The sequence below is a fragment of the Rhincodon typus genome, chromosome 11, assembly GCF_021869965.1.
Source record: "Rhincodon typus isolate 14 chromosome 11, sRhiTyp1.1, whole genome shotgun sequence".
Classification (NCBI taxonomy): Eukaryota; Metazoa; Chordata; class Chondrichthyes; order Orectolobiformes; family Rhincodontidae; genus Rhincodon; species Rhincodon typus.
Genome location: NC_063342.1, coordinates 15,573,330 through 15,590,261, shown reverse-complemented (window position 1 = coordinate 15,590,261; position 16,932 = coordinate 15,573,330).

Below are 16,932 nucleotides of genomic sequence, written 5' to 3'. Positions count from 1 at the left end.
AAAAATAAAGATTGTTTGATTGGAAAAGTGAGTTGGATGCAGGAGTTCAAATGATAGAACGTCTGGTGAGTGTGTAATCTGAGTTGCAAGCTCCATCATTAGCCGATGGTGAAAGAAAACAAATATTAATCTGTTTATTTCACATCTTTCCTGATCGCTGGTTTACACGAAGCACTTTACAGCCAGTGAAGCATTTTTTTTGGCAGCGTCAGTGTTGTAGTATAGAACATATGTTAACCAATTTGTACAAAGACAATGTGATTTTTCTCTTGCCTGTGATGGATAAAAAAACTTCCTGCTCTCTTATAAATTAGGGCCATAGGACTTTTTTGTGTGCTTCTGGGAGGGCAGATCAAGCCTGGGTTTAAATTCATCTGAAACTCAACATCTCCCTCAGTACTGAATTGGAGTGTCAGCCTAAATTGTTCTACTTAACGCCAGGAGTGGGGATTGAACCTTCTGACTCAGAAGCTACAAACTGAGCCTTAGCTGATGTACAAAGCCACAAACAAATTGCAACAAAATGCAAACATAATGGGGGAAAACTTCTAGGAGAGCCTCACACACTCAGTGTTGATATCCCTGAGGCAGGCTGTATGCCACAAACTTCACAAAGATAATGGACTTCAGGACATTGATAATTCTCCATAGTCACATCAATGGCGTTCTCTTTTAGTGTTTACACAAAATAATGCCATCAGAAAATAAGATGCATCTCGTTCTTAGGCTACTTTAATATCTTTTATGCAAGACAAAAATTTCATGTCGGCAGAGAGTGGTTCCCCTAAATAATCCACACTACTTGACGCTAAAACCCAATGGGCATCACCTTAAAATATTGGCAGCAAGTTGCTGGTGCCATCCAGGTAGAAAGTCAGCCAGTTCCCATCCACAACTAACCAACAACACAAGTAGGTTCTGGGGGTGCAGGAGAGGTGGCGAGTGATCCTGCCATAGGCGTAAAAAGCAGGATCCCTGAAAAGTAACAACTGATGATTTTCTGGGCTTTTTTGTTAGTCCTTCATTCGAGGATCATACATTGGGATGCTTAGTTTCTGGTAGAGTTAGACAGAGCACGTGTTATAGGGTTGTACAGCATGGAAACAGACCCTTTGGTCCAACCTGACCATGCCGACCAGATATCGTAAACTAAAGGCGTAAACTTTGGCCCTTCTGCAATTGAATTTCATATTCAGGGGCCTACCATCAACATAAGGCCCTCATTTGAACATATAAGGAACCATAAACTAGTTTTAGGTAGCCACCTTAGATGCCAAAACAAGTATGGTGTACGTGGTGCTATCAGAGAAAAGTAACATACAATTCAAAATATTTTGCGCTGTGGAGAGTTGTGTTCCCTCCCAACCTCCAACGACCACCCTGCCCACTGACGACACCCCCCCACCCCCAAACCATAGAGACATGCAGAGCTTAAGCAGAGTTACAACCGAATGCTAGGTTTTTATTATAGGGACTTAGTGCAATGTCTTTCAATTCAGATTCAGCATTATTAGGCTGAATGTTACAGGGGAGAGGGAGGGGAGCAAACAGACCACTGCACCACTACCATAACAGGCTGTTCAGACTTCAGGTAGGGTTCAGCCACTCAGTGAGAGGAAGTTCCTCCCTCTGCAGCTGCCAGCTAACCTGATTGATCTAGACTCTTGCAGTCCAACCAGCACCAGAGGTGATTGGAGATAGTAGGAACTGCAGATGCTGGAAAATCTGAGCTAACAAGGTGTAGAGCTGGATGAACACAGCAGGCCAAGCAGCATCATAGGAGCAGGAAGGCTGACGTTTCGGGCCTGGACCCTTCATCAGAAAAATAAAGTGAGAAAAATAGTTTATTTCTGGCTCCCCATAACATATGCCCACCTCATCCCAACCCTAAAATAAGCATCACACTTTGTTTTATTCTCCTGTGGAACCTGGGCATCACTGGCCAATTTATTTTTATATAAATTCATTCACAGGATGAGGAGGGTAGTGTCGCTGGCTGAGCCAACATTTATTGCCCATCCCTAGTTGTGCTTGGCATTTTAAATCTATTACTGCTGCAACTTTTTCCTGCAATAAAGAACACTAGGAGTAAGTTGTTGTTACAAGCTATGCTTTTATGTGCTTTATTTTTCCCTTGACAATACAAGTCTAGAAATGCTGAGTGTACAATTTAACAAAAAACAATATCCCACAAGATAAATCTGCCTTCACATGTCTTAGGCTTGAGCTAAAGGGTTTTTTTTGAGCTCAATGTTTTGAGTTTGTATGTTTTCCTTTTGTTTTAATGATAACGTTAAGCAATTGAATTAGATGTCGTCTCTCCAGTCGCACTTAATGGGAATTAAACCTTCAAATTGTTTAACTCAAAGAAAACATGTATTAGAGATTCAAATTGGAGCAAGAATAACTTTGAGATTGTAAACCAGATGAAAACAGTAATTCATAATCTATAAATCCCAGGTCTGGTGGTGTAGTGGGTAGCGTCCCTACCTCTGGTACAGAGGTTCCAGTCCCTCACCAGAACTTCCTGGCCATGGAAGGCATGTTCAAAGCCTGGACAAACAGGTTGAGCATCAACTAAAAGAACTGTGGATGCTGTAAATCAGGAACAAAAACAGAAATTGCTGGAAAAGCTCAGCAGGTCTGGCAGCATTTGTGGAGAGAAATAAGAGTTAACATTTTGGGTTGAGTGATCCTTCCTCAGGTTGAATGTCATTTTAATTGCCAGTGGCCAGCAGGAAAATTGGAAAAGTTTCCTGTTCGGCAATCCCACAGAAAAGAGCAGCAAACCTTCTTGGCCATAAGCATGGTCCAATCCAATGGAAAGCCAATGTTCAAACCTTGACAAATAAATACCAAGGCAATGAAGCAAACTGACCAAGACTTTGCAGAGATACAAAGCTACCATATTATATTTCACAAACTCCTATAAATCGAAGAGTGTAGATGTTTCTAATGGGAAGCTCAATTATCTTAGGAGGGACGAGAGAATCAACTGCTAACTCTGCGGGAGGAAAGATGACATGAATGATTGCATGGAATGGTTAGGCTGAATGGTCTGTTTCTGTCTTGTGTGTTCAGCACATCAAAGAAGTGAGTAGTCAATAAAACGAACAGCCATCGAAGTATGTCTCTTCTAACAACTTGCGATTGTCAGTTTGAATCAGTGATGTCCTCTGGGTTGAAAATCAATCAGATGATACTCCTATTTTTAATCAAAGCAGACTGAAAGTGATTTAGATGGGATGTAAGTATAGTAATGCATTTCTGTATTTATAATTCTGCAATCAAACAGCTTATTTCTCTCCTACCGATTAATTCCCACCCCCGCCTCAGCTTTGTGTAGTGGGCAGTGAAATGATAGCTTGGTGCAGTATTCTGCTGTTCAGCTAATAACAGATTAGTTAACTGACTGATAACTCTTTAGTTCCTGGGAGAGACATTTAATTGAAGACTTTAGAATGAATTTTCAACTCATGATGCTGAACAAACAAGTGATGGGAGGATGAAATGGGAGGGATGCGTGACCACATTTTCATACTTCTCTTCCGATTTCTGGTTGCCTGCTGGGTATTGTGCAGGGCCATAAAACAAATGCTCATTTAAAATAATGTTAGAATTGCTATTTAAATGTCAGCTAAGAATTCTCGTTTCTCTGCCAATGATATTTTTGTTGAGGCAAGTGTGTTCCTGACCAACCTGAAAACATTAGTGCAGTTGTGAACCTTTCGTCCAGTAAATTTAAAAGCTGTTAATAACTTCTTACAGTGCATTTGATGATGTTAATATTTATTCAATGCAGTGATTTATTGTAACCTTAAAGGTACCAGACAGCATTAATTTTTCTCAGAGACAACACAGATTTTCTGAAGAAGGGTCCTGACTGGAAACGTCAACTTTTCTGCTCCTCTGATGCTGCCTGGCCTGCTGTGTTCCTCCAGCTCCACACTGTGTTGTCTCTGACTCCAGCATCTGCAGTTCTTGCTGTCACTGATTCATTTTTTCAGTATTCTTTAAGGGTTAAAATACAATAGAATCTTACTCCAAGTCCTTGATTGCAGCGGTATTTTGCTGTTGTTTCATTCAGAGACTACACAGTGTGAAAGGATTTACTTAGTTTGAAAGTTTTACAGGATTTGTTGCATGATCAGTGCATACACACCAAACAGAAGCTGTTTCTATCTTCTGTGTGTAGGCAGTGCATCCAACCTACTGAAACACTGCTGATTTCACGTCACAGAATCCCTACAGTGTTGAAGCAGGCTATTTGGCCCATCAGATCCACACCGACCATCTAAAGAGCATGCCACCTCGAACCAGCCCATTTTATCCTATCCCTGTAACCCCGCATTTCCTATAGCTAATCCATGTAGCCTGAGCATCTTTGGAGTGTGGGAAGAAACTAGAGCGCCCAAAGGAAATCCGCGAAGACATAGGAGAATGTGCAAAGTTTCGCTCAACGCTGGAATCAAACCCGGGTCCCTGGTGCTCTGAGGCAGCAGTGTTAACTACTGAGCCACCGAGCTGCCCCATAAAGCTTGCAGGGCCTGAATTTTACTGTCATTGCTGACGTTTGGAGAGCGTATTGCTCCTTCACCCAATCACATGCTCCTTTTTGCTGGTAAATAATGAAGGGTTCATGCAGTTGGATTTCTGTATCAATTGTTTCTTTTATTATCCGAATCTCTTGCCACAGTATGCAGCCCCTAACAGAAAAAAAATCCATGATTTTTAAAAAAATCAATGGCAGTGCCTTTACCCATAATTCTCTGCAGTGGTGAATGTCCCTTTTTCACATCTAAACTGACAAAGATAGGTGGAGGAGCAGGTAGTGTTGAGGAAGTGGGGAGGCTGCAGAAAGACTTAGATAGGCTAGGAGAGTGGGCAAAAATGTGACAGATGGAAAACAATGAGGGAAAGTGTGAGGTAATGCACTTTGGTAGGAAGAAAAGAGGCATAGACTATTCTCTAAATGGGAAAATACTTCAAAAATCTGAAGCACAAAGAGACTTGACAGTCCTCGGTCAGGATTGTCTTAAGGTTAACATTCAGGTTTAGTTGGGAGTTAGGAAGGCAGATGTAGTGTTAACATTATTTTGAGAGGGCTAGAATACAAGAGCAGGATGTATTACTGAAGCTGGATAAGGCTTTGGTCAGACCGCATTTGGAATATTGTGGCAGTTTTGAGCCCTGTATCTAAGGAAGGATGTGCTGGCATTGGAGGGGGTCCAGTTTATAAGAATGATCCCGGGGTTGAAAGACTTGTCATATGAGGAGCGGTTGAGGACTCTGGATCTGTACTCAATGGAGTTTTGAACGATGGGGGAGGATCTGAATGAAACTACATAACCCTACCACAGAAGGATACACAGCAAATGTCTAATGAGCTAGAAGAATATGAAACAACTGTTTGGTGTCCTATAACAGATGCATCAATACCATCAGGTTTAAATCTTGATTACTATGCTCAGCAAATAATAATTTTGCCCACTGTGTGGAAGAATAAGGAAATGCAGGCCAAACTCTGTGCCATTGAATGTATATAATAATTGAACTTTCTTTAACAGTTTCCACAGTAGCATCATGTTCAGGTCTTTCATACTGTGTTCTGAAATTGGTAATGCTGCCAGTGAGGATAAGATTAATGATACAGAGGCAGTCTATTCACATAAAAAAAAACAAATACAAAACAATTGTTGAGATCCTCCTAAAATTCTCCTTTAAAATCCAATGTGGGTCTGTTAAACTATAATCAGGAATGATCAGTACTTTCTAAAATGTTTTATACAGGTTTAAAGGGGGAGAAAACTACAGATGACTATGATGAAACAGATCCACTGTGATATTGAAAGAGTTGAATGAAATAAAATGGTCTGAAAGTTAAAATGCTGTTGCCTCTCAGACACAGTGGACACTTAGAAAGTGAGTTTCTGAAAGTAGATTTTAGATCTGATGTGATATTTCAGAACAATAGATGTTCAAGTGAAGTATTGTATTTTAACATAAACATTGAACAGCTACTTGAATCAAACAGACTTCTATTCCAATCTGAGGCTGTCGATATTAGTGAAGCAACTGTGAAGCAACTACAATTGAAAATTAGAAAATTGACCTGAAAGCAGATGTGTGGGAAAATGTTTCTAATGCATACCTTGATGATGACGATATTGAACCAGACGTATTAGTTTGTTCGAGATGGAATCACAAGAAGAATCCAGTGGCTCTAATCCAACAACATTGACGTGTGAGCCAGACAAACTCGATATCATTTTAGACACTGATGCAGAAAAATTCACTGTGGTACCAAATGTAATTAACTTTGCTGTTTGAAGCAAAGATTTGGACATGGATATTGAATGCTTTCATTCTAGGTTAACATTGGATTTTCTGGAGAAAGATAATCTCGCGCAGATTGTCACCACTCCTTTTATATAAACTCTTCATTTCTGACAGGAGACTCCGATCAGGGTTCCCTCAGAAACGCGGAACCTTTCTCCAATTATGATAGTTCTTTCTAACAGTGCAGAGCTCTCAGCAGAAGGTAAACTATGCCTCCTGTACACAGCAGTCAGCTGCCTTATTCTGAAATTTAAACATCCAGAGTCACAGACTGTCACTTTAACAGTTACTGTCAAACGGGAAGCACATAACCGTAGGAGGTAGGGTGCCAGGTAAGTAGAGTGTTACCTGGGTAGGTTACCAGCTGGCTGGGTGGTATGTTGCTAGGATGTTGGGGGCAAATTGGGTCCGATGCCAAGTGTGTAGGGTGTAAAATGCCAGGTGAGTAGGGTAACAGGATGCAAGTTGGCAAGAGAGCCAGCTAAATGATGCAGTGCCTAGGTTAGATCGGCATGGGAGAAATTGGGTCCTATGGAATGAGCTGCCAGAGGAAGTGGTGGAGACTGGTACAATTACAACATTTAAAATGCACCTGGATGGGTATACGAATAGGAATGGTTCAGACAGATATGGGCCAAACGCTGGCAAATGGGACTAGATTTATCCAGGATACCCGGTCAGCATGGACAAGTCAGACTGAAGAGTCTATTTCAATGCTGTACAGCTCTATGTCTATACGACTCTATTTCTGAACAGGCTGATTAGAAAAATAAGTTAAGTAAAAATTTGCAAAGTAAGCCGGGGCATGCTTGAAGTGCAGTGGTTGTGACCCTACCTCTGAGCCAGGCGGCCTGGTTTCAAGTCCCACCTGTTCCAGTGGTCTATAGTAACATGTCTGAACAGGTTGGTTAAAAAACGTGTTAGAAAAAGTACAAAGTAAGCCAATCTGTACAGATCTCACTCGGTTAGCCCATGAAAAGAACTGCACGTATTGGTTCAGGATGTAGTAAGAATTCTCTCGTGAAAGTTAATGCTCCTATCAGTTAAGCACAGCAACCAACTACAATTTCTGCCTGTCAGCAAATAGCAACAAAAGCAATTATCTCATTCTGAGAGAATTGAATTGAACACAATCTAGTGGGAAAGGTCATCTGATACTGCAGACAGTCTCGATTAATGAACAGATTGTTACACACTCTGCATGAGACTGAGCAATGCAGCATGCACAAAAATATAAGACCACACATTTGAAGCTCTTTATAGCCAATTAAATGCTTTTGAAATGTAATCCCCAGTCTGATACACAGCAACTAATGTGCTCACACGATCGCATATGCAGCAATTTGATAATGACAAGATAACCTTTTCTTTAGTGATTGATTGAAAGGTAACAATTGCTCTCAATACCTCATTGTGTTCTTCTTCAATATTGTGCCATGATATCTTTTACATTGGCCTGAGAGGGCAGACCTTAACAGCTTCTTCTTCTTCTTTTCGGGCTGTCCCTCCTGGTGATGACTTGCTCCCACATTGAAAATAAGTTCTCAAGTGACTGAAAAGTGCAGCACATTAGTTACAGTCTCTGCCACATGTAGGACAGAGATTGTCAGGGACACTGGGAGGGTGGTATGCATGGGTTGCCCTCCTTTCTCTGTTGACATTGACTTCAGCATGCCATTGATGATGCGGTTCAAGGTACGCAGGTCCTTCCCAAATCATTTCTTCCATTTTGGGCTGCCTTGGGCCAGGATCTTTCCCAGGTGTCATTGGGAACACTGACATTGTTGCATCTACTCTGCCAATAGATTTACAGGAAATTGTAGAAGCTGGTATTTCTCCAGGTTTTGAGGTACCTGCTGTATGTCTCTGAGCCATTTAGGAAGACAAGTATCATTACTGCTCTGTAGACCATGAGCTTGATGCTGGAGGTGACGTCCTGGTCTTCGAGCACTCTCTTCCTCAGGTAACTGAAGGTTGCACACTGAGGGAGATCTTGACCCATGTCATCAATGTCTGTCATGTTGACTGTAGGCTCTCAAATCATAGAAACTGATCCATATTGTCTGGGACAATGTTACGAAATTTGATATGTGGCATTGGGGAGATGGGGGTGCAGTGATGTGTGGTGGGGATTACGTTAGTTGAGGACCATTTCACTTATGAATGTTTTGTGTTAGGTTCATGCTCTCTTACACCTCAGTGAAGGTGTTGGTAATAGCTTGGAGGTCAGTCTCGGAGTGAGTACTGACATAAACCTTATCTAGATACTGTAATTCAATGAGACAACCTTGAAACTGGCCTGCAAGTGACAGAGGTTGAACACATTCCTAGCTGTTCTGGAGATTTGCTCCACTCCACTGTTGAGCTTGCTGACTGTAAAGTGGAGCATTACTGCAGGGCAGATCAAGAAGAGCGTTAGTGCAATGACCTGTGTTTGACCTTGGCCTGGACAGGAGTAGGGCCTGTGGTGGAGCTGTTACTTAGGACCACAGCTTGCATATTGTTGTGGAGCAGGCAGAGGATGGTGCTAATCTTTTGGGGGGGCAGCCGAAATGGAGGAGGATGCTCCATAATCCACCCCAGTGGACAGTGTTGAAGGCCTTCATGAGCTCAAGGAAGGCCATGTACAAGCGTTGGTGCTGTTTCCTGCATTTATCTTGTAGTTGCTGTGCAGTGATGATCATGTCTGATTTGCCCCTTAGAGGGCGGATTCTGCACTGCACCCCTGCAAAGGGTTTTCCAGCCACAGGGAGAAGCCCATTGAAGAGCATTTTTGTATTAACTTTCCCAGTAGACAACTGCAGGGACATTCCTCTGTAGTTACTGCAGTTGGACCAGTCTCCTTTCTTGAAGGTGGTTATGATTGTGGCATGTCTAAGATCTTCTGCCATACTATCCTCATTTCAGATGAAGGAAATGTAGTCACATGATCTCACTAACAATGTGTCTCTGCCATATTTTAGTGCTTCAGCTGAGATACCATCTGTTCCTGATGCCTGGTAGTATTTTAGTTTTTCAGGTCGAATGGACTTTTCTACCTCCAGTGAGTTGGCGGTTGTGTTGAAATGGTGGTGAGTAGCATGCTTTGGGATTGAATCGAGAATGCTCATGTTGAAGTCAGAGTCTCTCAGAATGATAGACCACAAGGACATGTGTATCACTCACAACTTAACAAGAACAGACGACTGCTGGATGGCCCACCACCTAATGTTCTCAGTCAATAATATTAATGTTGCCCCATGGCGACAGAACTAACACCAAACAAGGCACTCAAAGACCCTGATAAGACAGCCACACCCAGTCAGTGCTTGACTGCCAACCTGATGATGCCCAGTGACCCAGAGTGCCCACCGAGCCTGCTCTGTCCTTAAGGCCTCCATAATCAACACCTGCAAAGTGATAAACAAAAACAGATGTTGCTGGGAAATCTCAGCAGGTCTGGCAGCGTCTGTGGTGAGAAATCAGAGTTAACATTTCAGGTCCCGTGACCCTTCCTTAGTTCTGAGGAAGGGTCACTGGACCCAAAATGTCAACCCTGATTTCTCTTCACAGCAACTGTGAGATGTGCGATTTTTATCTTTGTTTCTGATTTCCAGCATCTGCAGCTCTTTCGGTTTTGTGCAAAGTAATGGTCAATGACCCAACCAGGAAGCACCAAGTTTGGTTGATTAGAATAACCTGGAGATCCTGAAGCTGATAAGCTGCAAGCACAAGACATTTCTGAACATGAAACTTGAGAACTAGAAAGCATTTATACTACCCTCTAAAGGCGGATGTCCAGCAAAAACACCTTCAACCTAAAGAACAGATGATGTGGAGAAAGTACCAGACATTCATATGTTAGCTCACAAACATGATGAGTGTGGTTTCTTTAATACTACTATCTGTAGTAGTACAGATTTCTTTCAGTTCATAGAACGAAGGGCACAGTCCACTGCTGAGCAAGGTGCTCATGAAGGATGGAGAGAGAGTCAGCACTCGTGAATGGAGCATTTTCGAGATCTCTTTAACAAAGCTTAACATGTTGCCCAATAAAGCAATATTCCTTCATCACTGCAGTGGAGTATTAGACTGGCTCTTTGTCCTATGGAGTTGGCTTCAATCCAGGACCTTGAAATAAATTCAGGTCATTGTCATTTTTTTTTATTCAATCACAGGATGTGGGTGTCACTTGCTGGGCCAGGAGTTAAAGCCAAATAAAAACTGAAGGAACTGTGGATGCTGTAAAGAGTGTGCAGGACCTCTGTTTTTACCTTCACGGATGCTACCAGACATGCTGAGCCTTTCCAGCAACTTTGTTTTTGTGCAGATGCTGTAAATCAGGAACTAAAACATAAGTTGCTGGAAAAGCTCAGCAGGTCTGGCAGTATCTGTGAAGAAAAAAAATCAGAGTTAATATTTCGGGTCCGGTGACCCTTCCTCAGAACTGGGGAAGGGTCACTGGACCCGAAACATTAACTCTGATTTTTTCCTTCACGGATGCTGCCAGACATGCTGAGCCTTTCCAGCAATTTCTGTTTTTGATCCAGCATTTAATGCTGGTCCCTAATTGTTAAGTGTCAACCACATTGCCATGGGTCTGGAGTCCTATGTAAGCTAAACCAGGTAAGGAATGGCAGTTTCCTTCCTGAAATAGCATCAGTAAACCAGATGGGTTTTTCTCCCAGTGATCAACAATGGTTTTATGGTCACCATTGGACTCTTAATTCAAGGTTTTATTTTTATTGAATTCAAATTCCACCATCTGCCATGGCGGGATTCAAACCTAGGCAACATTACCAGGGTCTCCGGATTAATAGGCTGGTGATAATAACACTAGGCCACTGCCTCCCCACTATCATTAGCTATCACCAAGGTTAGGTTGAATGTCTTCTGAATTCCAAGTAGAAGGGAAGGGCTAAGATTGTCAGAATGTGGTTTGTCTTAGTTCTCAGCATCATTTTTATGATCTGTTTTGAAGTTGCATTGGACAATGGGGGAAGCTGTATGAAAATTCAATTCATTTTATCATGTGGCATAAATGTGGAATACAAGCCTATTAAATTCTAATAAAGAAATCTGATCAAATATTCTGTACAGTCTGTAATGTGGAATATGTTTGTATACTAAACAACATTGTCCAAATGATTCCAGGGGCTGCATTGACTTCCTGGAACAGCCAGATAATATGATTTCCATTGTGGGTCCTTGAACCACAACAATAATTTTTAAAAATTGAAATGTGAGCAGGATTTATGAATGAACAATGATCTCCCTGAACACGTTAGGTGTCAACCAAGTGGTCTGGACCAGGAGTTCACTTCGACAAGAGCAGGTACACCTAATAGATTTACTTCTCTGAAGAACATCATGGGCCCAGGTGTGTTTTTGCAATAATCTGGCAATTTAAATGATCAATAGTTCCTGTGCTATTACACAAAATGGATATAGGACATAAGAAACAGGAGTAGGTGTGGGCCATAGGAGCCCTTCTGCCATGTAATAAAATAATAGATAATTTCCTACATCAAATCCACTTGATGGTCTAACCTCATATCCCTTAGTTCCCTTAATGTCCAAGCATCTATTGATTTCCCTCTTGAATATACTTATGCAGACTTCCAAATATACGTGAAGAAATTTGTTCCCAAATGGTTGACCTCTTGTCTTAAAATGTTGACCCCTTGGTTTAGATTCTCTACCCAGAAGAACAAGTATCCAGACTTTTACCCATCTAATAATGTAATTCGTATAAATGAGCACATAGAGGGTTCTTGTGGTGCAGCGGTGCTGTTCCTGCTTCTGAGGTAAGCAGCCCAGGTTCAAGTCCCACCTTCCAAAGGTGTGCCATAACATTTCTGAACAGGTTGATTAAAATATCTAAATGCGTTCACCACCCATTTTTCAAAACTCTAAAGAATTTTGGCCCATTCAAATGTCTCGTTATGCGACCATTCTTCTTATGCTGCAGGAATCATTTTAGTGGAACGTTATTGCATTCCTTCTAAGGCAAGTATATCCTTCTTCAGGCAAAAAAAGCACTTTGTAATCCAGGTCTCACAAAATCCATAATTACAGAGAGACATCATTACTCTTATACTCCAACTAATTTGCACTGGGGAGAAAAAAACCTAATATGCACTTGTCTTCCAAATTGCTTGCTGTAAAGAATTGTTGACGGTTCATGATTCATGCACAAGGAGACCCAAATTGTTTTGCATTTACTCATCTCCCACTGTTTTAAAAAATATCCTGCTTTGCTATTTTTCCAACTGAAGTTATAATTTCACAATCCACAACATTTTCCATTCCCATTTTCTCAGGGGCATGAATGGGGGCAGTTCACATTTCACACATGCACGGTGTACAGCTGGTCACTTAATTCATCAGCTTTCTCCACTCAACTCAGATTTTGGTAATCCAGTGGTGTCATACCCAAAATGTGCAGAGTTGACCTGGTAAAAATATGGCTCAGTTTTGTGAATTTGCTTGAATAGCTTGGTTACCCCTTTGGAGAATTAATCTATCCCTTTGGATATAGCCCTGGGACACATTTTGGAGAGGTAAGATTCCTTTTGTGTGATCAGAGGCACCTTGGAGTGGTTACAAGTGAATGTGTGTAAAAGTGCATAAACTCAAAGGAAACTGTCAAATCTTTATAAGATCTATTCTTTAAATCTTTGAAAATCCATATTATTAACAAAAATCACTGCTTACTATATCAATCTTTCTTTTTTTTAATGTCTGAAAGTTTTCATTACAGAATTATTGCTGTCTGAATGATTTCACAACCATCCATCATCACAGCAGACTGCCTGCCATTTCAGGGTTAGATTGATAACAAGTCATTATGAACTTTTTAAATGGGATTATGAATTTCAATGTTTGGCATTATAAGGGATTGTGCATTTCAGATTAAATGTTTCTTTTGCAAGGTTTTATTTGGGTTAAGGAATGTAAATCTAGTAAACTCTTTCTATGAATGAATCTTTTCTTCAATATAGTGGGGTCTGATAGATTAGACTTCTCTGGGATGAGGATTTCACTACCTGCTGAGGGAAGAAATTCATTCTCATATGGTTGACACCTTATACTTAAATGTGTTTGTCTTGAATATATTTGTAAACATATCCAACATTAGCTAATTTGATTCCGATGATCAGTATAGTCATTTTAATTTGGCTACGTACTTCAGAAATGCTTCTTTATAAACAATAACCAATTTGATTCTTAGCAACTTTTCACACCAAGGATCAGAATGAGATAAAACTAATTCCAGACTGGATAGAAACAGAAGGAAATTCTTGTAATCCACTGCATTGTTCCCATTTGTTTTTGTGAATATCAAAGAATCATAGAATTATACAGCGCAGAACAGGCTCTTCAGCCCATTGAGTCTGCACTGAAACATGAAAAACATCTGATCCTCAACTTAATCCCACTTACCAGCACTTGGCCCATAGCCTTGAACGTTATGACTTGCAAGTGCTCATTTAGGTATTTTTTAAAGGATGTGAGGCAAATTGCCTGTACCACTCTCCCAGGCAATGAATTCCAAACCATCACCACCCTATGGGTAAAAAGGTTTTTCCTCACATCTCCCTTAAACCTCCTGCCCTTCACCTTGAACCCTGTGTCCCCTCGTGACTGACCCTTCAAATAAGAGGAACATGCCGGCTGTTGGTAGAAATATGCAAGGTTTACTTATGTATTGAAAGATAATACCATTACGTGAAAATATAATTTTGGAATCCAGATGTGTGATATGTGATTAAACTCCATTTTTGTATATGATTGTTGCAGTTATAGACTGCTTATGGTATGAGACCAATTCAAGTCTCAATGCAGTAAGTTATCAAAATGAATTGATCACATTTGGTAAATTTATGGGTTTGCAACATTAAATAAACATTGATGATATCAGTATGTCACCAAAATCAATTGATTTATAGTGCCCGAGCTGAAAATAAAAAATGCTGGAGATCACAGGAGGTCAGGCAGCATCTGTGGAAAGAGAGCAAGCTAACGTTTTGAGTCTAGATGACTCTTCATCTGTGGAGGGGGCAGTGTGGAGTTCTGGGGGAGAAAGGACATTGACAGATCAGATTAAGTGATTGGAATGTGGGAATGGCAGAACAATGGTGTGACTAACTGCCAGACTGGGAAGAACAGACAGTTTCGCTGGAATGGGGGGAGGAGAGACAGGACATGGCACCAGAGAATGTAACAAGTAAAACTAAAAGAAAGTGAAGGAATGGGAGTGGGATCTGAAGGTGTTGAACTCAATATTGAGTCCAAAAGATTGTAACGTGCCTAGTCTGAAAATGTGATGCTGTTCCTTCAGTTTGTGCTGATTCACTGGGGCATTGCAGCATCCCGAGAAAGACAAGTGGGCACGCGAGCAGGATGCTGCGTTAAAATTACAGTGCCCTTTGAGGAAGAGATCCAGCTGCTAACACTTGTAGACCTACCTCACAGATATAGCTCCACATTTTCTTCTAAGGTCAGAATTGAAGCTGATCACACATTAACTTTACAGTGTGAAGTTAGTGTGCAGCTCTATTCAAACACTTTGAAAATGAAGTCGTCAATAGCAGGCTACATCATGGTCTAACAAATGCCATCTAATATTTGTGCCAGGTAACAATCATCTCAAACAGTGCAGTCATCTCTCCTTGACTACACCAGCTCTACCAGTACCAAACTTCCCATCATTAACAACTTTGGGATTGGGTTAGGAGAAGGGTGAGGGGAATCATGCAAATTCCCAATGAATTCTGACCTGGATCAATTTGATTAGAAAAGTGCCTAATAAGAGCAGGGCAGAGACTGACTGATTCATCTCCTGAATCCTCCAATCTGTTCACTATCTTCAAGGAATGTGATGGGAATACCTACCACAGTGATTGGAATGAGGTCAGTCAGGTGGCCCTCATAGAATATGAGTTCTCTGATTGGGACTGTTAACCTGGTTTTATTCCAGGGAATCCTGGCTGACAGATATGAACAGGGTGTCTGCTCAGTCTAGATGGAGACACTGAGCCAGCTGGGTCAATGTCATTTACTGTGCATGTGGAAATAAAGGGTGACTCAATGACAGGATACTGGTCTTCATGGAGTTATTTCACCTATCACTTGCCCATGGGTGAGTACAGTTCAATGACACTCAAGAAGTTCATCACAGAACACAGATATTTCCTGATTTGGTCTCCCTACTACCAAGATCAATTGGCCCTTACCTGCCAAGCTCCAGTGGGCACTGTTTGTTGTACATTCTATGAGATGCAGAACAGCTACTTACCAATGTTATTTTAACAGCACCACTTTACCTGAAACCAGGTAACGAAGAGCAGCAATGTTGTAGGAACACCACCATCTTCAAATGCCATTCTTCCCTCAATATCTTGAAAGTGTCAATCCAGCATTATTGCGAGAAAATCTTCTGCACATGATTCAAGGAGAAAGCCCATTCTAACGTATTCCTGGTAACCAACCTTGCCAGCACCATCCCCATCCCAAAGCCTAATGAAAAGTATAAAGGCATAAATGTGTCACGCATCGCTGAACACGTAAAATTCAGTTTTATAATAAAGTACACATTCAACATTGGTGTGCAGCAAAAATTATGTTTTTTATTGCACAATTATCGTTGGAACGTCCCACAAACAGTAAATAAAGAAAAATGTATTTTTTAAACCATTTGCAATCAAACAGCGATCAATATCAGACTGACTGATGTAAAAGAGTTGTGGGATGGAGCAATGATTCTAATTCCTGAAAGGTTGGATGACAAAGGGTCTCTAAATTCTGGTACAAATGCTCTGTCAATTTTAAAATTACAACAGAGCCCTCTTCTGCATCCCTCCCTTTCTCTTCCTCAATTGGACGTCTTGCACGTCCCATGAGATAGTCCCAATCTAGGAGCCTGAGCATTTTCTGCCACGTTAACATTTACCTCGTCTAAAAATAAAACAACGTGTCTATTTTAAATAGAATTCATTTTTTATTTTCTATTGTGGTCATTCCTTATGAAAAGTGGTTCAAATGGGAGTCATCAGTGGTGCTGTTTTTATTTATTACAGATGTAGAAAGAATACCCATGAGTAATATTTATCAGCATTATGCTTCCATGTGATTTAAGGAGCAGAACATACCCTGACAATAATTTTCTTTCAAAGTTTTCCCCCAATTCTTAGGTGGAAAGAAAAAATAGAAAAATAGCTTTTGTTTTTAAAATAAAAGCAAACTTCGAAATATATCCCAGGGACATCTGTCATTTCGAATCTCTGGCTGTGTGTGTATCTTGGACAATTTGAAGTATAAGTGTTTACAATAGTTAATTTGAACATTAATATTGCTATTTTGAGGGTATGCAATGGTTAGTTTGAATATTGGAAAGGTTACTCTGCTTGGTTAATTTGAGCTGTTGCTAATACTTACTTAACAACTTATTGTGAATTGTGTGAATGTCTCCTATTTTTAACTTGTGATAATTACATCAACTGTTTGTAATGACTAATTCAAGACTTTCTAACTGGTAGTTCGTGATCTTATGATTTAGACCTTGAGAGGTTTAGTGAGGAGCCCATAATAGTTTGAAATCTGACGAAAATC